The following is a 25,544-nucleotide window of genomic DNA, read 5'->3' as shown; positions in this document are numbered from 1 at the left end:
TCATTTGGGCTTAGAGCCTACACTGATTGGCACTAGTGCTAGTGGGAGATTGTTAGCTAGAGCCCTAGAGCCAATCATTTGATGATTGTATTTTGGACTTGTTGTATCATATTCTATATATAAATAAAGGCATTTGGTTTTTGGTTATTATACTTACTTGTATTGGTGCCAAATAAACTAAGTATAATAACGTCCTTGAGTAGACGGTTCTCACCTATATCAATCGGTTAGTTGAACCGATAGTGAGATGATATAGGGAACACTACTCTTAATCATTCCTAGTCGAGTATTAACATTCAGGGACAATGTTAATGCAATAAGACTAGCATGTAGGTCAACTCGATGATTTGATCTCACAAGTCATGGATATAGAGATATCAAGTTGACACATGGGTATGCATTGGAGAATGTATATTGAATGACCCACCATGAGAAAGTATCATGGATCGTTATATGAGTGCCATATACTTTCTCATGTGGCTATTAGTATGACTACTAGTCCTTAGACCTGAAGTCACCATGGTTCCCTACATAAGGAGTTATGTACTTTGGTTTCGTCAAACGTCACCCGTAACTGGGTGGACTATAAAGGTAATTACTGGGTATGTAACAAATTATGCGGAGGGATGTGAGTGATGTAGATGAGATCTATCCCTCCTATATGACGGGAGAGACATCGATGTTCTTGATAAAGTGAGACCACGAAGTGCATGGCCATGCCCAAATGAGTCAATATGAGATATTGAGCTCATTTGACTTAGTGAGTATACTTGGAGTTCAAGATTTAGATTGATTAGAGGATGACACGGTCTATGCCTCATATTGATCAATCTAGATGTCTAGGATAGAAGGACATTTGTCATATATTGTGAGGAGTCACAATTAGTAGTCACAAGGTGATGTTGGATCTCAACATTCTTGTAACTTGGGTAGTAATGATGTGTTGCTAGATACCGCTCATTACTTATGCTACTAAATGGGTTTAGGGCCATTGCCAACGTTACAAGAACCTATAGAGTCACACACTAAGGACAATTAAATGGAGATTAGGTTCATATGATGAACCAAGAGGATTAGATTCATTTGATGAATCAAATTGGATTAAGAGTAATCCTAATTGGGCTAACTTGAGTTGGACTCAAGTTGATTCATGTATTCAATGAGTCTAATTTAGATTATGACTCATTAGATCAACTTAATTTAATGAATTAGATTCATTATATTAAGTTGGCTTGAATCAAATGGTTAGATTAGATCAACCATGAAAGAGATTTGATCAAGTTTGACTTGACTTGAGAGGAAGATAAAAGTCAAGTTTGACTTGACTTTATGCCATCTCATTGGTGAGTTGACATTGATGTGGACTAATGATGTTACTCCACATCATCATGGGGTGCCACCTCATGGAAGTTACAAAGTCATTCTCTTTAATGACTTCACATTAATTGCACTTAATGCAAAATTTGGGGGTTACACTTGGGAAGTGGCCGGCCACTTTTGAATGGGAAGTGAATTCATTTTTCTCATTCAAGTGCATTCACATCTTCTTCCTCTTGGAGTTCTTTCTTCTCCCTCTCCTCCTCTCTTAGCCGAACAAGACAAGGTGCTAGCACACCTTTGTTTGGTCTTCTCCATCAAGGATTGTTCGTGTGGATACTTCTAGAGGACTGTACGCTTGACGGTCTAGAGATCCGGTACCTTAGACGAGCGGGATTCACGAAGGGCGCGATTCAAGGGTATAACCTTTTCTTCATGTAGATCTAGAAGTAGATCTAAGTAGAAACTCGTACATGTAAATTTTTGAAATCTATCCTTCGCAATAGATCTAGTGGCATGGGTGATTCGGAGTTTCCGCGATGCGAAAACGCGGTTTTCGCGGCCCGAAAAACCCAACATATATGTCTATTGTTACTAGATTGACTATGTCACAATTAGCCCAAGTAATTTTTTCTCATCATATGGATTCAAATTAGTCCTACATGTGTCTAAGAGTCTCATACTCTTAACATGTGATGCTTTACAAAGACTTTGAGGAATAAACCTAACAAGTGGTCCTAAGGTATACGTCTCCTAATAAGAAGCGGTGAATCCTCTATGGGCTATTCAAGCACATTCAGGCACTTCGACTTATATCCAATCATCCCGAGTTCACATCTCCAAGAAGATACTTACTTAAGATGTCAAAGTATAAGCCTCCATTATCAAGGTAATTTGAATACCTCAAGTTAAAGGACACTTGTACTCAAGCTCCAGAAAGTACTTCATAGATATATCCATATATGTAGAGAACTATATGAAGCCTTACAACAGGTCACTCCAATAAACTAGTTACCATAACTAGCATCCACATTTAACTATTAACATCCTAATGTCTCTAACTAGTAAGTAACAGCTGCTTGGTTAGACCGAGGAGTATAACCCGTGCTAATCTCATAGAATTGATGATGTCCAAATACATCAATTCATTGATTAAGGAATATTTTAATACTTTCATAATTACACATGTAGAGACACTCATTAGTTGTGATCCAATCATAAGTTCTCTTATGCTATGAATCATATTGTAAACATTAAGTAAATAAGTTTAAGACCATTCAAACACATAAGTAAAGTGCACTCAAATAGTGAATCTTTATTTATAGAAATAAATAGAACAAACCATCAGGCGATTGCCTTAGGATATCTCTCAAACATAATATACTCCCGCTTGGCCTAATGTCAATTGCCATAGTGTCCTAAATCATAAGCCTGGATTTGAGTCTCAAACTTGCTTTGTGGTAGAGCCTTTGTCAAAAGATCTACTTGGCTCCTTTCAATGGAAATTTTCTCGAGTTGTATTTTTTTCCTACTGATGATCTCCTGATTAGATGATAATAGTAAAGCACATCTTTGGATCGCTAGTGAGACATAGGTTCCTTTGCTTGTGTAATGGTTCTAGTGTCGTCGTGATAGACTAGTAATGCTTCAACAATGGTTGGAACCACTCCTAGTTCGGTGATGAACTTCTTGATCCAAACCGCTTCCTTTGCTGCTTCCGAAACTGCAATGTATTCCGCCTCATAGGTAGAATCTGCTACGGTGTCTTGCTTGGAACTCTTCCAGCTAACTGTGACTCCATTCAATGTGAATATGTATCTAAATTGGGACTTGAAGTCATCCTTATTTGTCTGGAAGCTGGTATTCATATACCCGCGTATAACCATATCACCATCTCCATATACCAAGAACATATTCTTAGTTCTTTTAAGTACTTAAGGATTATCTTGACAATCACCCAATGATCCATTCCGGGATATAACTGGTATCTGCTCATGACACTTAAAGGGTATGATATATCAGGCCTTGTACATAACATAGCATACATGATAGATCCTATCGTAGATGCATAGGAAATCTTATTCATGCAAATCCTCTCATCTTCTGTGCGCGGATACATAGATTTTGAATGATGAATTCTATGCCTTATGGGTATGAAACTTTTTTTGGATTCAGATATGCTAAACCATTTTACCACTCTATCTATATACATAGACTATGAAAGACTAAGCTGTTGGTGCAGTTAGCACTAATGGTCTAACCCAGCTTTTGATGAATGACAAAATAGGTTAAGTTAGTTTTGTTGTTGATCTAACACTCTGATCGAGTATGCAGGAGAAGCCCAGATAGGTCGACGGGCTGACCAGATGTTTGGCACGAAACCCAGCTAGGTCGACGGGCTGACCGGATAGCTAACAAGAAGTCCAAATGGGTCGACGGGCTGACCGGATGTTTGGCACGAAGTCCAGCTAGGTTGACAGACTGACCGGATAGCTGGCGAGAAGTCCAGACGGGTCGAAGGACTGACCGGACGTCTGGCAGGTAAGTAAAGGTAAGTCACTAGAGGGGAGTAACTGTGAGGACGCGTTCCCGATAAGGGAACTTAGGCATCGATCCGACTTAGAAGCATTTCGGAACTCTAAGTCGAGATCGTGACTAGATTCCGCACTCGGAAAGACGGAATCTAAGTCATACTCTTTCTATTGAATTATAAACTGTGCTAATAATCTGTTTTGCAGGATATATGAGTGCCTCAGACTAACATTTTTTTTGCAGGAAGGATCTGCTGAAAAACATGGTCCGGCCGCCCGGGAGGTATCCAGGCGCCCGGAGGCGAACTTTTATCTCCAACGTCACTGAGGCACGTGGAGCTCACTGGTTGGCTCGACTACGTCACCACCAGGGCGCCCTGAAGGTTCCAGGCACCCCGAACCTCCTATATAAGGAGGGTCAAGGTTGAAGCTCAAAACACAACTCACGATCAGATCTTCAGTGCTCCTGTGATGCTGCCAAAAGCTCACCGACAAGTTTTATTTCTTCCAGTCTTAGTTTTCATAATTGTCGGTATTTTCTTTACTAATAATTTTTGTAATTTCATTGTAACTCTGATTTCGAATTATTAGTAATTGCCCACCGAAAGCACCCTTGTGTGTGGGCCTTGGAGTAGGAGTCGACACAGGCTCCGAACCAAGTAAAAGAACTTGTGTTAGCCTTGCTCTTCCTTTCCTTACTCTTTTTTTGCTGCTTAACTCTTTACGAAGATTTTTTGTTTTTGATATTCACCCCCCTCTATCGATTCTTTACGATCCAACAAGTGGTATCAGAGCAGGTACTGCTCTGACTTGGTGCAACCACCAGTCAGACAAGGGGGTGACATTTCTTTCCAATATTTTTTCTCTTCCAATTTTTCAGTTTTTCGCATAATTCCAAACTGATATTATTACCTTTTTGGAAAGTTTTTTCGTTACAATTAAATCTAAATTGGTGCAACACCATTTTGGTTCTCTTTATTCTTAATTCTCCCCGCACTACTAATCCAAGACCAAGTCTTGGAATTGTGTTTGTTGCTGCTTTATTGTGTGCAGGGTCATCATGTCTCAGATCGAAGGTTTCAGTACGGTGTGTCCTCCCCTATTCAACAAGGATGACTTTCTGTACTGGAAGAAAAGGATGGAGATTTACTTGAAGACGGATTTTGACCAGTGGCTCAGCGTCACGAAAGCCTACAAAACACCCGTTGACAACTCCGGAATTCCGCTAGACCCGGAACAGTGGACTTCGGACTTGAAGAAAGAAGAGCTTCAGCACGAAGGACCTTCAGAAGATCAATTCTCCAACAGAATCAAGGAATGTAACGTGCTTCAGATGCAACAAGAAGGGCCATTACAAGAATGAGTGCCTAAGATTGAAGAATGACAAACCGAAGACGACCAAAAAGAAGGCCCTCAAAGCGACGTGGGACGACACCTCCTCGGATGAATCCGAGGCCGAAGATCAGAAGCACCAGAGTCATCTTGCGCTAATGACCTACGAAGCTGAGTCGGAAGGCGAATTAGAAGACGGGTCTTAACCCGAATCGAGCCACGAGTCCGTACTCGTTTCCGAAGGTCCCGAAGGGGTATATCTCAACTTAAATAAAAAATTCTTTAAAATTATTTCATTTTTGAATAATAAATTAGTTAAATTAGAAAAAGTAAATGAATTGCTCGAAAATCAAAATCTCAAGGAACAAATGACGAATAACAATCCAACTCAAGATCTAACACTTGAGAAAGAGAATTCATCACTAAAAATATAAATTAACAATTTAAAAGGAATGTTAGAAAAATTTACAACTAGATCCAAAAACTTGAATCTAATTTTAAATAACCAAAAAGCAACTTACAACAAAACTGGACTTGGCTACAAGTCAAGTTCAAACAAAACATTTAAATCATTAATAACCCAACACAAACCAACTAGTAAAGCTTGGGTTCCGAAAGCGTGCTTAACCACGCAAGTAGGACTTAATCAATATTACATACCTAAGACAAAATATATTATGTAAAGTTAATCAAACCTAGACTAAAAAATTCAAAACCCAAGTATACTAAAACTCACCAAAACTTAGACTATCATCAAGTAAAGTATAACTATAAAAGAAATAAACATAAACCTAAAACTAAAAATTAATTTAAAAGGCCAATAATTCAGGGGAGGCTCCAGAATAGCTGGCACCTCCAAAACTAACCTACCCGGAAGGGTAACCCAAACTAATCTACCCGGCAGGGTACTTAGGACCAATTAGGAAGGGGACTCAAGTTTAACTTGAAAAATGATACTGGTGAAGTTTTGGATGATAGTACATTAGGGAAGCTTAGTCTATGCATGTCTAGGAAGATATGGCTTCGACCTGGTGCATTTGGCTAAGTGGAACTGACCGAAGCTACCTTAAATAGTGGCTGAGTTGCTACTTGACCCAGACTGGGTAATTACTATACAAGAAGAACTAGCTCAATTTGAAAGAAATGAAGTTTGAGATTTAGTGCCACCACCCAAAAATAAAAAGATAATAGAAACAAAATGGGTATTTAGAAATAAATTAAGTGAAACTGGGCAAATCACAAGAAATAAAGCTAGACTAGTTACTAAAGGATTCAGTCAAGTAGAAGGACTTGACTACGATGAAACTTATGCCCCAGTGGCTAGACTAGAGTCCATTATAATGTTACTTAGTTATGCAGCCCACAAAGGGTTTAGACTGTACCAAATGGATATTAAGTCAGCCTTCCTAAATGGACTGATAAAAGAAGAAGTCTATGTAGGACAACCACCTGGCTTTGAAAATCTAGAACACCCTGATTATGTCTTTAAATTAAAGAAGGCTTTATATGGACTTAAGCAAGCCCCTGGAGCATGGTATGAAAGACTCACTTCGTACCTAATTTCTAAAGGGTTCAACCAAGGTCAAATTGACCCAACCCTTTTCGTTAAGTTAATACAAAAGGATATTTTCATACTCCAAATCTATGTAGATGATATCATCTTTAGGTCAACAAATTCAGAATTTAAAATGAGTTTATTAGGAAAATTAACTTATTTTCTAGGATTACAAATCAAACAAATGAAGGAAACTATATTTATCAACAAAACTACACTAAAGAATTACTTAAAAAATTCAGAATGGAAAATACTAAAGAGATAAAAACACCTATGGCCGTGAACACAATCCTAGATAATGACCCAAATGGAAAACCGGTTGACTTAAAATATTATAGGAGTGCAATAGGTAGCCTACTATACTTAACTGCAAGTCGATCTGATATTTATTTGCAGTTAGTATGTGCGCTAGATACTAAACCTGTGCTAAAGAATCACATTTAACTCAGGTTAAAAGAATATTTAGATACCTTAAAGGAACAACAAATGTAGGTATTTTGTATCCTAGAACTAATAACTTTGAATTAATAGGGTACTCTAACTCAGATTATGCTGGTGCAAATTAGACAGTAAAAACATAAGTGGTGGTTGTCAACTACTAGGTCCATCACTTGTTAGCTGGTTCAGTAGAAAGTAACACTGTGTTGCGCTATCCACAACTGAGTCAGAATACATAGCGATAGGAGAATGCATTGCACAATTACTATGGATGATGCACACTTTTAAAAGATTTTAACTTGAACCTTACAAATGTAAAAGTGTTAATTGACAATATTAGTTCAATTAATTTAACAAAAAAACTAGTGCATCATTCCAGAACCAAACATATTGAAATTAGGCATCACTTAATCAGGGATCATGTCACTAAAGGAGACATTGAACTCAAGTACATTGAGTCAAAGTCTAATTTAGCTGACATATTCACTAAACCACTCTCTGAAAGTGAATTTAGCAATCTACGTAGAAAATTAGGGATGTGCCTAATAGATTAGGAACTTTAAAACTGTTTTAAAGTAACTTGAACCTAGTGAAAGCTGCTATCCTCTGAATAGTCAGTAAGTAACTAACTGGTTAGACAGATTTAACAATATCAGGTTCAGGGGGAACAACAATTATTTTCACATTTTTTATTAAAAATATTTTTGAAATTTGGTGTTGGAAAATATTCTTTTAAAAATGTTTTTAACCTTTCTAAAACCAAGTCTTATATTAAATTGGTTTTCGGTTTTGAAAAGTGTATGTTATAAACTTGGTTTGAAAACTGGTTTTGAAAATTGAATGTTACAAACTTAGTTTTGAAACTATGATTGTTCAAACTTAAATATTGAAAATTAATTTAATAAAATAAAAACTTAGTTTTACAAATTTGATTTCACAAACTTAACTATGAAGAATTAGATTTTGAACATTAAATCTGACTTTTTGTAAAATTACTTTTATAAAATTTATGGTTGAAAAATGCTTCACGTTCAAACTTATCTTAAAAGTTAAATTAATTTTGAAATTTGGAACTTATACACTTATGTTTGAAAATTAGCCTTTATAAATTTATGGTTGCAAAATTATCTGTTGAAAATCTGCAAACTTATTACTAAGTTATTTTTCTAAACTTAGTTTTTTTTATAGCTTAGCTATTTTTCTAAAGTTTAAGAGATACTCTTTAAAGTAAAATCCTTAATTATTTTAACTCCCCCAAGTCAATCTGACTTGTTTCTTGTATTTGTCCATACTCTGTATTGTAATTTTTCTGTATTTATAATATGTTTGTGTTTGATGAATGCCAAAGGGGGAGTGTTAGGTGGTTAAGTTAGCTAAAATAAATTGAAAATAAAAAAACTAACTTAAAAACCTATTAATGTTTTTTTTTTCTTCACTAACTTAACCAAGTTGTTTTTCCATCAAAAAGGGGGAGATTGTTGGTACAGTTAGCACTAACGGTTTAACCCAGGTTTTGATGAATGACACAATAGGTTAAGTTAGTTTTACTGTTGATCTAACACTTTGATCGAGTGTGCAGGAGAAGCCCAGACAGGTCGACGGGCTGACTGGATGTCTGGCACGAAGCCCAACTAGGTCAACGGGCCGACGGGATAGCTGGTACGAAGTCCAAACGGGTCGACGGGCTGGCCGGACGTTTGACACGAGTCCAGCTAGGTCGACGGGCTAACTGGATAGCTGGTGAGAAGTCCAGATTGGTCGAAGGACTGACCGGACGTCTGGCAGGTAAGTAAAGGTAAATCACTGGAGGGGAGTGACTGTAAGGACGCATTCCCAGGAAGGGAACTTAGGCGTCGATCCAACTTAGAACCATTTCGGAACTCTAAATTGAGATCATGACTAGATTCCGATCTCGGAAAGATGGAATCTAAGTCATACTCTTTCTATTGAATTATAAACTATGCTAATAATCTATTTTGTAGTATATATGAGTGCCTCGGACTAACATTTTTTTTGCAGGAAGGAGTCTACTGAAAAATATGGTCCGGGCGCTCGGGAGGTACCCAGGCGCCTGGAGGCGAACTTTTATCTCCAATGTCATTGAGGCACGTGGAGCTCACTGGTTGGCTCGACTACGTCATCACCAGGGCGCCCTGAAGGTTCCAGGTGCCCCGAACCCCCTATATAAGGAGGGTCAAGGCTGAAGCTCAAAACACAACTCACGATAAGATCTTTAGTGCTCCTGCGATGCTGCCAAAAGCTCACCGACAAGTTTTATTTCTTCCTGTCTTAGTTTTCATAATTGTCGGTATTTTCTTTACTAATAATTCCTGTAATTTCATTGTAACGTTTGATTTCTAATTATTAGTAATTGCCCACTGAAAGCACCCTTGTGTGCAGGCCTTGGAGTAGCAGTCGACACAGGCTCCGAACCAAGTAAAAGAACTTGTGTTAGCCTTGCTCTTCCTTTCCTTACTCTTTTTCCGCTGCTTAACTCTTTATGAAGATTTTTTGTTTTCGATATTCACCCCCCTCCTCTATCGATTCTTTACGATCCAACATAAGCAACTCTTTCGATTTATCTCTATAGATCCTCATCCCAAGGATATAAGTTGCTTTTCCCATGTCTTATATGGAGAATATCTTGGACAACTAAACTTTATTTGACTGTAGAACTGGCACGTCATACCTATGAGTAATATGTCATCAATATATAATATTAGGAATACGACTATACTCCCACTAACCTTTTGATATACACAAGATTTGTCAGGATTTTGTGAGAAATTAAACGCTTTGATTACCTCATTAAAATAGATATTCCAACTCCTGGATGCTTGCTTCAATCCATAAATGGACTGTTGAAGGTTGCATACTTTATTTTTATCAACAGATGTAAAACCTTCAGGTTGTATCATATATACATCCTCGAGTAGGTTTCCATTAAGGAAAGCTATTTTCACATCTATCTATCATATCTCATAATCATGATGAGCTGATAAGAGCAGGAGTATCTGAATGGATTTAAGCATATCTGCTGGTAAAAAGGTTTTCTCACCAATCTTACTTTGTAGGTAATTACATTACCACCCATGTTAGTTTTCTTCTTGAAAATCCACTTGCAGCCAATAGGCGTAATGCTTTTAGGTGGATCCACCAAGTTCCAAACTTGGTTTTCATACATGGAATCCATTTCCAACTTCATAGTTGTAAGCCACTTGTTCCTTTCTGAACTTTTTATAATTTCTTTATAATTAGTAGGTTCCTCATCCTTAATGAGTAACACGTCATTCGATTCACTTATGAGAATCCATATCTTTCAAAAATATTGCGTATCCTATGAGATCTACGAGGAAGTTATATTACTATAGGTTCAACTAATGGTTCAACACTATGAGTAATCGATTGTGGTTCTTAACCAGACATCTCTTCAGTGTCTATTGGAGTTTCTTGAATTTCATTAAGTTTAATCATACTTCCACTTGTTTCTTGTAAGAGAAACTCTTTATCTAAGAATGTCGCATGCCTTGAAATTGTAAATACCTCGTGATAGTTTTGATATAATTAATCAAGTCAAGTTAGGTCCTGTTGTATTTTGATGCCCTGTGTCTAAGCGTGCAGGAACTTAAGAGCACAGGAAGCCGAGCGAAAAATACAGCTAGTGAGAAGGATGACATGGGAGAGAGTCGACGGGATCGGTGTGTCTGAGGGACGAGGTGCTGTGGAAGAGTATGCTGGAGAACAAGAAGGAAATGCATGGTGATTCCGAGGGACGAGAAGCCAGAGCGGAAGATTGCTCAAGAAGGTAGAAAATGGGTTCAGGTGAGCCCTATTCCAGATAGCTGAAATCACCCAACCTAGTGGAGTCAGAGCAAGAGCCTAGATTAAAAAGTCAACACAGAGGTTGACTTTGGTCCGAGTGCCCGAACCTAGTCCGGGCGCCCAAACCAGAAACCTTATCAAAACTTGACGTGGCACAATCCGTTATGAAGAGGATTAAATGCTATCCATGTCCAGACACATCGAACCCTTCTAGGTACCCCAATTAGGGCTATAGATACAACCCTGATCCTAGAAGCTAAATACAACACTTGTAAACAAACTACTTTGAGTTTAGCTTTGTAATTTGGTGCTTTAACTTCTGTAAGAAGCTTCTCCGCCTGAAGAAGACTTTAGTGAGATTTCAACATCTTAGATTAGCAATCCCCTAATTTCAAACCAAGTAAAAAAATCTGTGTCCCTTTCTCTTTTTAATTAGCTTCTTAATTCTATTTATGCAAGTGTTTAATAAAGCTTATAAAGATCGAGAAAGGTAATTCTGGTTTTTGATTTCAGGCTATTCACCCTCCTCTAGATGACTGCAAAGGACCAGCAAGTGGTATCAGAGTAAGGGCGCTTCAGAAGGACTAATCGCCGACTGAAGCATAAGAGATAGTCGGACCAAGTATCTACTCATCAAAGTTTGAGGGGGAGTTTGCAATTTAGAAAAGAAAGATGGAGGTATTATTCAAAATAGATTTTGATTTATTACTAATATTAAAATATGGTTTTGTACCTCTAAAAAATAACGAAGAATATCAATGGACCAAGAAGGAGCAAGTAGAATTAGTAGCAAATGGATGAGCCGAATTCCATCTATTGAACTTACTATCTCCACAAGAAGTCAATCGAATCGACGCCTACAAATCAGCAAAGGAGTTTTGGGAGAAGTTCCTGGAGCTACACGAAGGTACGATCAAAGCCAAACTTGTCGACGAGATCTGTTTTGGAACTAGATCAGCAACCTTTGGCTAGAAGAAGGTGAAATCATCGCACACCTTCATTCAAGGATCAAGGAACTCATCATCGTACTCATGAATCTCGGAGAAAAGGTAACCAATCGAGATTTGCTAAGGTACACACTTAACGTATTTTTGATGAATCTTGAATGGTAAACCTTAGTAGATGCTTATTACATCTCTAAGGATCTAGAATTAAGTACATTAGAAGAATTATTTTCTATACTTGAAGTGCATGAAACTAGATGTGCAGATTTGATGAAGGAGCCCAAGCACAACATTGCCTTAAGGGCAAAAATGAATGAAACAGAATCCGAAACGACTCTCGATGATGATGAAACATTCTTTATGGTAAGAAAATTCAAAAAGTTTATTAAAACTAATAAGTTTAATCAAGTAAAAGGTAATAGAAGGAAAAGAAAGGTAAGATGCTACCACTTTAATGAAGAAGGGCACATCAATGACAACTGCAAACTGAAGAACAAGAACAACTACAAGGAAAAAACAAAAAAGTGGCCCAGAAAAGACACAAGAACCTAAAGGCGACATGTGACAAAACTTCATCAGAATCAGAAATCGAAGCCTACACTGGACTTGTATTGATGGAAAGTCATGAAGAAGGTGATGAAGCAAGCTCATCAGAAATAAACATCGAAAGTATCGATGAAGGGGGAGCCACGTCAGAGGAAAGTAGCTCTTCAGGGGGAGCGTCTGAGATCGACAAGGTAAGTCAGGTACGATTCCTACCTCTGGATAAATTGTTTAAATTTATAAAAATGTTGTCAAAAAGTTCTTACAAATTAGAAATAGAAAATAAAAAATAATAAAAAAAACAATGAGTTAAAATGAACTTTAGCAATGTCTTGTCGATTAGAGAATTTCGGCAAGAAAAAAAATGAAAAATGGAAATGAAAATTTGAAAATTGAAATAAAAACTCTTACATACTCACATGTTCAACAAGCTCGAACTTATAATATATTAAATTGGCATTTTAGATATCATCAGGGCCAAATTAGAAAATTATCACTAAAGTATATTCATAAAAAGAAATTAATTAATCCGTTTGAAAGGAACTTATTTTGGGTTAGAAAATCATGCATATTTTTTTTTTTGCATATCGTACTTTTTATTTGCTTAGAATTATCAAATAAATTTCTTTGTATGGTTTCTATTAGAAATTATTTGAATTTTATTTTTCGAGAAAGAAACTTTCATTTCTCATAAATGGAAAAATTTTGAATTTTTTGACAGTTGTATTTTTTTCTATGAATTTTTTAACAAAATTTATATTTTTCAATTTAAAAAGATCTTGTAGTGCTATTTTTTATAAATTTATTTTCTATGAAGTTTTATCATTTTCTCTATCTAAGAAAATATTTTCAAAATTTTTTAACTGTTTGTGAAATTTCTATGAATTATTTATCCAAATATAAATTTTTAATATTAAAAATTCTTTAAAATTAAAATTTTGAAAGTTCATTTTTTTTTTGTAAAAATACTTCCTCTATTCAATTATCAAAAAATTTCTTATGATTTTTTGAGCTCAGAAACTATTTTTAAGAAAATTTTAGTGAAAATGAATCTTTATATATAAAAAAATTATTACTGCTTAAATTTAATTCAATTTTTTTTTTAAATTTTATTTCAACTTTGGATATTTAAGTTTAATAGATAGAAAAATTCTTAGAATTTTTAAATAATTTAAAATAATTTTAAAATTCTTTTTTTATTGGTTTATAAATTATAAAAATTTATATTTTTAAAATTTAAAAGTTCATGATTTTTCTGGATAATAATCACCTTATTTTTATCCTTTAGACTCTGATTTAAATTTGTTTTAAAGTTATTTTCATGGAATATCTCATTTTTAATGTTTCAAAGTAGGAGAACTAGAGGTTAAGTCTAGGGAGAGGGTACATTAATTTTTGCACATTTTTTTTCTTAAATGCAAAATATGTACTTTCCATTCCTATTATTATTTGTGTTAAGTTTACCTTAACTTAACATGGGGTTGCTCACGTTAAAAAGGGGGAGATTGTAAATACCTCATGATAGTTTTGTTGTGATCAACCAAATCAAGTTGGATTATATTATTTTTTGATGTCATGTGTCTAAGTGTGCAGGAACTGTTGGGATCTAGTGCACCAAAGACGCGGAAACGCAGCAGAAAAATTACTAGATCCTCTTGTCCAGCAGATCCATGCGAAGGGAAGAAACAGTTTTTATTCATAATCTATATTAAGCTACATGATAGGATTATACCTTTGATGCGTGCCCTTCGCAATCCCGACAGCAACCTCTTCTTGTTTAGATGCAGATCTCAGCACATTCAAGCGTTCATGCCTCTACGATATCCACACGAACAAGTCTTGTCTTTGATTGTCTCACAAACAAATTAAGATGGAGAGGGAAAACACACAAGGTTGTGCTAGCAACCTATATGTGTGTCTCGACCAAGAAAAGGGAAGGAGGAAGAAGAAGAATGCCAAGGGTCTCTTCACATTCACATCTAATGAAAATCACTACCAAAATGATTTATATAACCATCCCATGGTATACCAAGAGTCTCCACCCTTTCATCTTCTAATCCAATGGCTCAAAATCAACCATTCAATCCAATGGTTGAATTTTGACCATTCAACTTCCTTTGTGAACTCAAGTTCACCCAATGAGTATAACCCATTGATTCCCATGCAATTGAACTTAATCCAATAATTGGATCCCTTTGAGTCTAACTCAATGAGTCAAATTCGGATTACACTTAATCCATTAATTCATCACATGAACTCATCTCCATATCAACTTGTTCTTTGTGTGTGACCCTATAGGCTCTCGTAACGTTGGCAATGTACCCAAATCAACATTTACGATACTTAAATAATGAGTGACATCTAGCAAAGCATCATTGCTACCCAAGTGACGAGAAAGTCGAGATCTAACCTAACCTGTCCGTGGCTATCATTATGTATGACTTGGTCCCTTTATCCTTGATATCTAGATTGATCAATGAGGCATAGACCGTGCCATCCTCTTATCAATCTTTGCGTTTCTTCATCTCCAAGTAGACACACTTAATCAAATAAGCTCAATATCTCATATTGACTTATTTACGCATGACCATGCTTTCTTGTGTCCTACTAACCAAGGGGCCCACAGATATCACTTCTGTCATATGGAAGGGATAGATCCCATCTACATCACTCACATCCCTCCGCATAATTCATTGCATACCCAGTGATCGACTTTATAGTCCACCTGTTATGGGTGGCGTTTGACGATACCAAAGTATATAACTTCTTATGTAGGGAACCGTAGTGATTTCAGGTCTAAGGACTATTCATACCAATAGTCACATGAGAATGTTTATGACACTCATACGACGATCCATGAAACATTCTTATGGCGGATCATTCAGTATATATTCTCTAATATATACCCATGTGTCAACCTGATATCTCATATCCATGACTTATGAGATCAAGTCATCCGTTGACCTACATGCTAGTCTCAATGTATTAATATTGTCCTTGTATATTAATGTTCGACTAGAAATAGTTAAGAGTAGTGTTCTCTACAATATCTCACTATCAATTCAACCAATTGATATATTGTAGATAAGAACCTACTACCCAATGACATTATTATATTTATTCAATCTGCACTGAACTACAATAAATATAATAACCACCTTTTGCCTTTTATTAATAATGATATATGATACAATATGAGCCCTTTACAATCATCTCATAATTGGTACTAGGGCTAATACTAACAGGAACTTAGGAGCGCAGGAAGTCAAGTGAAAGACGCAGCTAATGAGAAGAAAGACACGGGAGAAAGTTGACGGGTTTAGTACATCTAAGGGATGAGGTGCTACGAAAGAGTACGTTGGCGGATGAGAAGGAAAAGCACGGAGGTTTCGAGGGACGAGAAGCCACAGTGGGAGACTACTAGAGAAGGACGGAAATGAGTTTGGGTGAGCCCTATTCTGGATGGCCGAAATCACCCAACCGAGCGGAGCCGGAGCGAGAGCCCAGATAAAAAAATTCAACACCGAGGTTGACTTTGATCTGGGCGCTTGGACTAAAAACCTTATCGAAACTTGATATGGTGCGATCCATTATAAAGAGGATAAAATTCTATCAACGTCCAGGCGCCTGGAACACTTCCAGGTGCCCCGATCAGGGCTATAAAATAACCCTGATCCTAGAAGCTAAATACAATACTTGTAAACAATCTACTTTGAGATTAGCTTTGTAATTTGGTGCTTTAATTTTTGTAAGAGACTTCTCCACCTAAAGGAGACTTTAGTGAGCTTTCAACATCTTGAATTAGCAATCCACTGATTGCAAACCAAGTAAAAAATCTGTGCCTCTTTCTCTTTTTCATTAGCTTTTTAATTCTATTTATGCAAGTGTTTAATAAAGCTTATAAAGATTGAGAAAGGTATTTCTGGTTTTTGATTTCAGGATATTCACCTCCTCTAGCTGGCCGCAAAGGACCAACAGAAACAAATACTTTTTGTTCCAAGGGATTATAAAATTGATAACCCTTTGTTTCCTTAGGGTAACCAACAAATAGACACTTATTAGACTTAGCATCTAGTTTTTCTGACACAGTGTTCTTCACATAAATAGGGAAACCCCATATATTCAAATGAGATAGATGAGGTTTCTTACTAGTCCATATTTCATATGGAGTAGCAAAGATTGCCTTAGTCGAGACTTGGTTTAGCAAGTAAACAGCTGTCTTGTCTTGAGTGCATAACTCCAAAAGTATTTGGAAAGACGTGCATGATTCATCATTGACCTAACCATGTCCAACAAAGTCCAGTTTCACCTTTCAAATACACCATTATGTTGTGGTGTATAAGACGGAGTCCATTGTGTAGGTCATGTACGACAGGCAAGAGGGGGTGAATTGTCCTACAAAGAAAACTCACACTTGTCTCAAACAATTGGGGTGAAATAATTACACACTTAACAAAAAGATAATAGAAATAAGAAGATTACGAGACAAATAAATTTACTTAGTTTCCAATTAGAAGATTGCTACTCTAAGGAAAGTAGGCTCACTATGAAGATCTCCTTCTCGAATAAAATGTAGGAGGCAGAGGAGCCTTGTACATGAAAATAAAGCTCAAAAATGAAAAGCAGAATGAAATTCGAAGTATAGAAGTGTGTTGTTTCAAACTACTAAGACCAGAGCTCTATTTATAGCCTATTAGTCAAATCTGACCATTTACTGATGTGGCACGATCTGAGCGCTTGGACCCTATTTGGGCACCCCCAGTGTGGCAAAGTCTATCTCCACGCAACAACCTTCCCAACGGTGCAAAGATAACTTTTTATCCACTCCCGGGCCCCCGACTTGCTCTAGGCACTCGGGCAACCGCTAATGTGGACCTAATGATGATCCACTTGACGAGGCACCTTGGTTGGCACCAAAGTGGCTTGGGTGACTGGATAGGTCAGCCATGTGCTGACCTCCGATGCCTTCTCTAGTCATCGCCTCCTTCTCCGGTCGCTTGGGTGATCCTCTGGCCTTCCAGAATTAAGCTCACCTGAATCCAACTCCGACCTTCTCTCCTCGAGCAATCTTTCGCTCTAGCTTCTCATCTCTCAGAAACGTTGCGCTCTTCCTTCTCATCTGCAACGTACTTTTCCACAGCATCTTATCCCTCGGACGCATCGAGCCTGTCGACTCTCTTCCGTGCTATCCTTCTCGCTAGCTATGTCTTTCACTCGACTTCTTGTGCTCCTAAGTTTCTACTCACTTAGACACAAAGATCAAATACATATGATCTAATTTGACTTAGTTGATCACACCAAAACTACCACAGAGTACTTATAATCTCTTCCTTTTTTATGTGACCAACCCAAGTTCAGTTGGGGTAAAAAAATAGTAAAATAAAACAATTAAATGCAAGTGAAAGAATATGCAAATAACCCAATAACAACATTGTTAACTCCCCTTGGACTTAACCTTAATTCTCCTCCTTTGATCACATTAAAAATAAGGTAATACCTTTTTTTTTAAAAAAACTTTAATTATTAAAAAAGACCAGATTTGATAAAATTAATTTTAAAATTAACTTTAATCATTGAGAAAAAAAATTGAAAATTTTTATCACTATAAAAGACTTTTATCTAGATTTTTGGAAAATCTTTCACAAAAACACTACAAGAAAATCCTCATTCAACAATACTCAAATGACAACGGTTTTATGCCAAATCATTGTTTTTTTTTCTTTTAACAACGAGGTTAACAAAAATCATTGTCTTTTAGCATTTTTTTTTGCCTACGACAATGATTTTTAAAAATCATTGTCTATTTATACATTTTTGGGATTATGACAATGATTTTTAAAGGCTATGACAACAGTTTTTGAAAACTGTTGTCTATGTAGTTTTTTTTGGAATTACGACAATGATTTTTGAAAACCGTTGTCTATTAAGTGTTGTTGAATATCATTATTTTTTTTCCTTCACCTTTTTCCTCTTCGCCACTTTTTGCTGCCACATTTTTTCATTCCCTCTCCTCGAAATTTTTTACCGCCGCATCCCCCTTTACCTTCTCAATCCCTAAGCATTTTCATCCAACCTACGATCTCTTCACCTACTTCACATTTTTCTTTCTTGATCTCTTCACACTAGTGAACCTCATCTATGCAGGCGAACCCCTCAAACGCCTTTGTGTTTTCCATCCTAAACCTATGCCTAAACGTCTTCCCGAACCTTAAGTAGAAAAACACGTCTCCATCTAACCTATGCTCTCTTCGCCTAGCTCTTTGCATTTTGATGAACTGGGAGGGGGAGAGCTTCCCCTCTGCATTCTTTTCCTCGCCCCACATGCCACCACCGAAGCCCTCTCCCATAGCCTCGCCATCGCCAGTGGCCTCCCGCCCCTCCTCCAGCTTTGCCACCACCTCGCTGCCACCAAAATCCCCCCGACTTCTCTGAGGAGCTCTTCTTCATCTTGTAAGAGGCGAGGATAAACCAAGCACTGTTGCAGGACCGGGAATAATGGAGGGACGCAATGGTCGTGGTGGACTTGGATAGAAGGTTCTAGGTCTTCGATGATCTGGTGCAGAGGGCCTCCAAGGTGGTGTCTCCTGAGGATGTCGGTGAAAGGGGAGCTGAGGAGGTGGGATTCAAGGTTTGGTCTGATGTGGCAGTGCCTAGATTTAGGAGGAGTTTGAGCTTGATTGGTAAGGAGAAGGATGGTAAGTTGGGTGATTCCGATTACTCTAATGGGTCAGCTTATCCCTTCAAATATGAGCTACCTTCCAATCAGATCCCTTTTCCCCCAATTTCACTGCTCTTTTCTTACTTTTTTTTACTTATTTTCCTTCTTGATTGACAAGGAGAAGGATGGCAAGTAGGATAATTAGCTCGAACGACATATGGTCATAATAAATCCAAGGATGCTTCGAGAACACATGATTCAATACATGTAGACCATTTGATTAGAGATGATCCTTCAAATGTAAAAGCATATGATTTTGAGTCCCATCTTCCTGTTGAAGAACTTTTCAAGAGAGTTTCTTTTCGTTGGAAAAATTTTGTTGAGAGTTTGCAAGGATGCACAGAGAAGTATGATATAATTCTTTGGTATGTTTCTTTAACAAACTAAGCCTAGTGTGATACATCTTTATCTTTCAGGTTTGACTTATGGCTTGTCTTTCTTCTATTTGATGATATATATTAGCTTGATGAATAAGGATATCACTCTGCAGTACATCTTTATACCAATGTCATGCACATAGTACTATTTAGATTTGTTATTTGCATAACTTGCTAACGTGGAGTATGTTATGATAAGATCATAAAGTGTGAAAGGTTGTTGCTTTGGAGTTTGGCTGGTAGAGATGACAGCTGATTCTAACATGGGTTCCTACCAAGCAAATCGACCTTCATCTTTCCATCATCCCCTCATGGTTTCTTTCCAGTTAGGTGCAATAAATAGCTTGACTGGCATGGTTATGACAGCTGTAGTTTGGCTGGTAACTGGCATGGTTCCAGTTAGGTGCAATAAATAGCTTCATCTTTCCATCATCCCCTCATGATTTGTTCTTCATGAACCAATGCCAGGGTTTGAACATGTGTCAGGCTCGCCTGCATCTGAACAATCCACCTTCGTTCCCTTTTCAACGGGGGTGGATCCATAATTACACTAATATACCTCAGGCATGGCTGGAAAAATTGTTTCATCTTCTTACAAGGTTTTATAGTGTTTGTTTCATCATCTTAGAAGTGTTCATAAGAGATTCCCTCTTCTATATAGTTCTCTGTAAAGTCATTACTGGTACTTATCCCTAAACTATTTCATGCATGTGTATCAACATTGGCCTCAAGAGTTTGCCCGAGGATTAATTTTTTTCTGCTTTGAAATGGTTTGCATCATTACTTACATTTTTTGACTCTTGTTTTGGTAACTGAATCTTTTACTTTTTGTTGATACCAGGGGAGTAGCTTTCCTTAGATATTTTCAAGTAAAACAGTTGCCTGATTTTTTTCTTGCATCGCTGACTCTATCTCTAGTTATTGGCTCAGTTATTCTTTACTCAAATTTACTATATGAAGCTTTTTAGCCATTACATATGCACAAGAAAAATGATTTTACTCGTGTCAAAGTCAGTTGAAGCAAATAAAAGTTCAGATGCTCCCCATGCTTCAGCAAATGATATGTCTTATAATAATGGTCAAGGTATTAATTCTCAATTTTTTTAGTCCTTTAATCCCAGTTATGTGAGACATGAGGGTGATTTAACTCTTTTAAATAATTATTGTACATGAAATAAAAGGCATTTCATGTAGTTTGTAAATACTAGAACATTTCTTTATCAGCTAACATGTTTGTGATTATACACTCTCTTTATGTTTGAACATCCATTGTCCATTTACCCTCCATGTAAATAGAAGTTTGAATCTACCAAAGTGATAATTGCCTTATCTTCTGATACATAAAGATAATTGATTATTTGATCATCCTTTTTCTTTTGTTGCATTTTTTCATCCATATATATTTTCTGGTAGTTAATGAATGTTGGAGAACAAATTCTACTACTATTGTCTGTAGATATCGCACAGATGCTTCAGTCAAGGTGTAAGAGCAGCTATAACGAGGCTTGTTTAATACTATAAGTTGCTTTTGTATACATTTTTTGTAATTAGTTTTGCCCTTAGTGACAAGTCTTGCAATACTTGCAACTTGTACAGCTCAGAAGTATTGAAGATTAATGCTTTTCCATAAATGAATGTACAAGACATATGCATGAATGTCTAGAATAAATAGGATTCATGACTAAGATTCATGAACTAGTAATCAAAGCATGTATTTCATTTAATTTTAGATACATGTATGTTGCAAGTACATAGAACTAGTTGAAGCATAGACTAGTATAAATAGGAGAAGTCTTGTACCCATTGGCAGAAGAGTTTTTTTCTTAACAAGAATTCTTTACATAAAAGCAAGAAGACTTACTCCAAATATTTTCTTGTTGTAACAAGTATAATTCCAACGACTAGAAGCATAAGTCTTGGAAATACCCAACATATTTTGTGGTATCAGAGCTAAAGGTTTTTGTTCTAAATATCTCTCGCATATTTATCAATGGCGTCTACAAGCAACCAAGAACTCGCGTTCACATATTCCCAACAAGGTATCCCCATCTTTGTTGGTCAAGATTTTGAATTATGGAACGTGCTTATGAGGACCGTATTCGTGTCTCACGAATTATGGGATGTTATTGATGAGGGGTATATTGCTCATACTCCGGAGGAGGTTGCGGCATTTACAAATGCGCAGAAAAAAGAGCATAAAGAGAACAAGACGAAGGATGCAAAAGCCTTGTCCTTTATGCATCAAGGGGTGAGCCGATCAATTCTTCCGCGCATTACGAGTGCTAAGACCGCAAAAGAGGCTTGGCAAATTCTAAAAAATCAGTTCGGAGGCCATGAGAAGGTAATTACAATTAAATTGCAAAATCTATGGCGAGATTTCGATAATTTGGGCATGAAGGATTCCGAAAATGTGCAAGACTTTCTCTCCAGAGTTTTAACAGTTATAAATCAAATTCGAGGATATAGAGATACTCTAGAAGAGAAAAAGATTATAGAGAAAGTCCTACGATGTTTGCCAGCGAAATTTGAGCATATAGTTGCAGCGATCGAAGAATCCAAAGATCTATCAAAATTGTCTTTGGATGAACTCATGGGTTCTCTTGAAGCCCATGAAAAGAGGATGAACAGATTCTCTACTCAAACCTTGGAACAAGCTTTTCAAGGAAAAATGAATGTTTCTCAAAAAGAGAAAGACAACCCGCAAGAGAAGAAGAATATATCGGCACAAAGAGCATCGCAAGGAAGAGGTCGTGGCAGATTTCAAAATTCTAATACTCGTGGTTAAGGTAGAGGAGGAAGAGGTAACTCTAGCTCGCGATTCAAGAATCAAGATTCAGATTCTTATTGTCGCATATGCCGAAGAAATGGTCATGACACTCAAAGTTGTTGGAATAGATGCAAAAGGTGCAGAAATGCAAATAACTCAAAAAAAGACTGTTGGTTTCAAGATGAGGATGAGACAAAGGAGACAAACTTCTCTGAAAAAAATGAAGCCGATCAGGTATTTTATTCATGCTTAAATTCTCAACAGCAACTTGAGAATATTTGGTATGTGGACAGCGGCTGCAGCAACCATATGTCTGGAAATAAGAAGATGTTCGTGGATATCGATGAATCATTTTCATCAGAGGTAAAGATTGGAGATGACAAAGCACTTAAAATTATTGGAAAAGGTGCGGTTTCTATTTAGACAAAAGAAGGGAAAGACAATATCTTTAAAGATGTCCTGTATGTGCCGGAATTAACTCAAAATTTATTGAGTGTTGGCCAGCTTTTGCAGAAAAACTACAAGGTGGAGTTCAATAATGATCATTGTGTCATTATTGACAAGCAGAAGAAACTCACGATGACAAGAATTAAGATGAGTCAGAATAAAGTATTTCCTCTAAACTTGCCATTAGCCGAGAAAGGTGCACTTCAAAGCATGACGGATGGAGATCATAAGATCTGGCATTTGAGGTATGGACATTTGAGCTACAAAGGTTTAAATTTACTAAAAAAAAAGAAAATGGTATTTGGGCTTCCAAATTTTCCATACCAAGATAAACCATGTGAAGGATGCATTTTCGGCAAAATGCATCGGCTACCATTTCCAAAAATATCTTATAGAGCCAAAGTCCCTCTCGAGTTGGTACATGCAGATATTTGCGGACCAACGCAAACTCCATCTCTCAACAATTACAAGTATTTTCTCTTATTCGTGGATGACTACACCAGGATGATGTGGGTCTACATACTCAACCAAAAGTAAGAAGCATTCCCGAAATTTTTGGAGTTCAAGAGACTTGTAGAAAATCAGTGTGGGAGAAAAATAAAAATTCCTCGCACAGATCGTGGAGGAGAATTTATTGGAAATGCCTTCATGGATTATTGCAAAGAGAAGGGGATCCAAAGGCAGTTGACAGTTCGATACAGCCCGCAACAAAATGGAGTCGCTGAGAGGAAAAATCGCACCATAGTGGAGATGGCTCGTAGCATGATGGCGGGTAAAGGACTTCCAAAATCATTTTGGGCAGAAGCTGTAAATGCAGCTGTGTATATTTTGAACCGGTCACCAACAAAAGCAGTTCCAAATAAGACTCCATATGAGGCATGGCTTCAGAGGAAGCCACAGGTGAATAATTTTAAAGTTTTTGGCTGCATCGCATATTCTCATATTCCATTTCAGCAAAGAGAAAAATTTGATGAAAAAGGAGAAAAACTTATTTTTGTCGGTTATAGCGACGAGTCCAAAGGGTATCGATTATTGGACCCAAGGACAAATAAACTCATAATTTCTCGAGATGTTATTTTTGATGAAATGCAGTCGTGGAATTGGGGCGATAAAGAGAAGATTGTATCTCAGCCAACACCGCCTATTTTTTTACCAAAGACGATTGATCAATCAAACACAAGTGAAGGTGCAAGTACATCAAGTAATAGAGATATCTATCCAGAGTCAGAAAGCCCTGTAAGAAAAGTTCGAAGCTTAAGAGACATATATGATTCTTGTGATGTCGCATTTTTTACATATGAGCCACAAACTTATGGGCAAGCTGAAAATCAAGAAGTATGGCACGAGGCAATGAACGAAGAAATTATCAGCATTGAAAAAAACAAAACATGGGAGCTCATAGATCTTCCCAAAGGAAAAAATGTGATCGGGGTTAAATGGATCTACAAGACAAAATTCAAGGAAGATGGCTCAATTCACAAACATAAAGCTCGTCTAGTAGCAAAGGGGTATTCTCAACAACCTGGAGTTGACTTCACAGAGACATTTGCACCAGTTGCTCGCATGGAGACGATACGAATTGTTCTCGCTGTTGCAGCACAATTGGAGTTACCGATCTATCAATTGGATGTAAAATCCGCGTTTCTCAATGGTGACTTGAAGGAAGAAGTTTATGTGGAGCAACCGGCAGGTTATGTTATCGAAGGAAAAGAAGAAAAAGTTTACCGGCTTCGGAAAGCACTATACGGCTTAAAGCAAGCACCAAGGGCCTGGAATAGCAAGATTGACCATTATTTTCGATCACAAGGATTCGAACAAAGTCGGAATGAGCCATCATTATATGTAAAGAAAGGTGCGCAAGATTTTCTAATTGTGTGCCTTTATGTCGACGACTTGATATATGTTGGTACTAATCCTTATATGGTGAAAGAATTTAAAGAAGCTATGATGAAAGAATATGAGATGACAGACTTGGGTCTCATGAAGTATTTTCTTGGGATTCAAGTTCGACAATCCAAAGGAGAGATTTTTATGTCTCAAGAAAAATATCTTGACGAAGTATTAAGAAATTTTCAAATGAGCAATTGCAAATCAATCTCAACTCCATTGGCAACTAATGAGAAGTTGCAGCTAGATGATGGAGCAGCAAAAGTTGATGCAAAAATATACAGAAGCTTAGTCGGCTCATTGATCTACTTGACAAATACAAGACCTGACATTGTATATTCTGTCAGCTTGATCTCAAGGTTTATGCACGAACCAAGCAAGCTACACTATGCAGCTGCTAAAAGGATTTTGAGATATCTTCAAGGAACAAGAAAGCTTGGTATCAAGTATGTCAAAAAAAAAGAAAATAAACTTGTTGGATATACCGATAGCGATTGGGCTGGATCACTCGATGACCGCAAAAGTACATCCGGATATATATTTTGCTTGGGTTCGAAAATTATTTCTTGGGTATCTAAGAAGTAGAAGACGGTATCACTCTCATCAGCAGAAGCCGAATATATTGCAGCCACCGATGCTGCTTGTGAAGATGTTTGGCTAAGAAGAATTTTAAGTGATGTTGAGCAAAAGCAAGAGGCCCCTACAACAATTTTATGTGATAATAACTCTACTATTGCGATGACAAAGAATCCAGTTTTTCACGCAAGAACGAAACATATTGAACTTCGACATCATTTCATACGAGATCTCGTAAGTGATAAAAAAAAATTCAGTTGAAGTTCATCAACACAAATGAGCAGTTAGCG

The 25,544-nt window shown here is 37.1% G+C and overlaps 1 long non-coding RNA gene across 1 annotated transcript; it reads left to right on the top strand.

Annotated features, from left to right (window-relative positions):
- The first annotated feature begins 18,549 nt into the window (after window positions 1-18,549).
- LOC122033499 lies at window positions 18,550-20,664 on the top strand. Its single transcript, XR_006126563.1, has 2 exons — window positions 18,550-19,177; window positions 19,319-20,664. It is a non-coding gene; the product is annotated as an uncharacterized LOC122033499 (long non-coding RNA).
- Window positions 20,665-25,544: the final 4,880 nt, after the last annotated feature.

Source organism: Zingiber officinale, chromosome 11B, assembly GCF_018446385.1.
Source record: "Zingiber officinale cultivar Zhangliang chromosome 11B, Zo_v1.1, whole genome shotgun sequence".
In the NCBI taxonomy this organism is placed as follows: Eukaryota; Viridiplantae; Streptophyta; class Magnoliopsida; order Zingiberales; family Zingiberaceae; genus Zingiber; species Zingiber officinale.
Note: the sequence above shows the minus strand (reverse complement) of the source record. Positions and strands in the feature narration are given on the sequence as shown.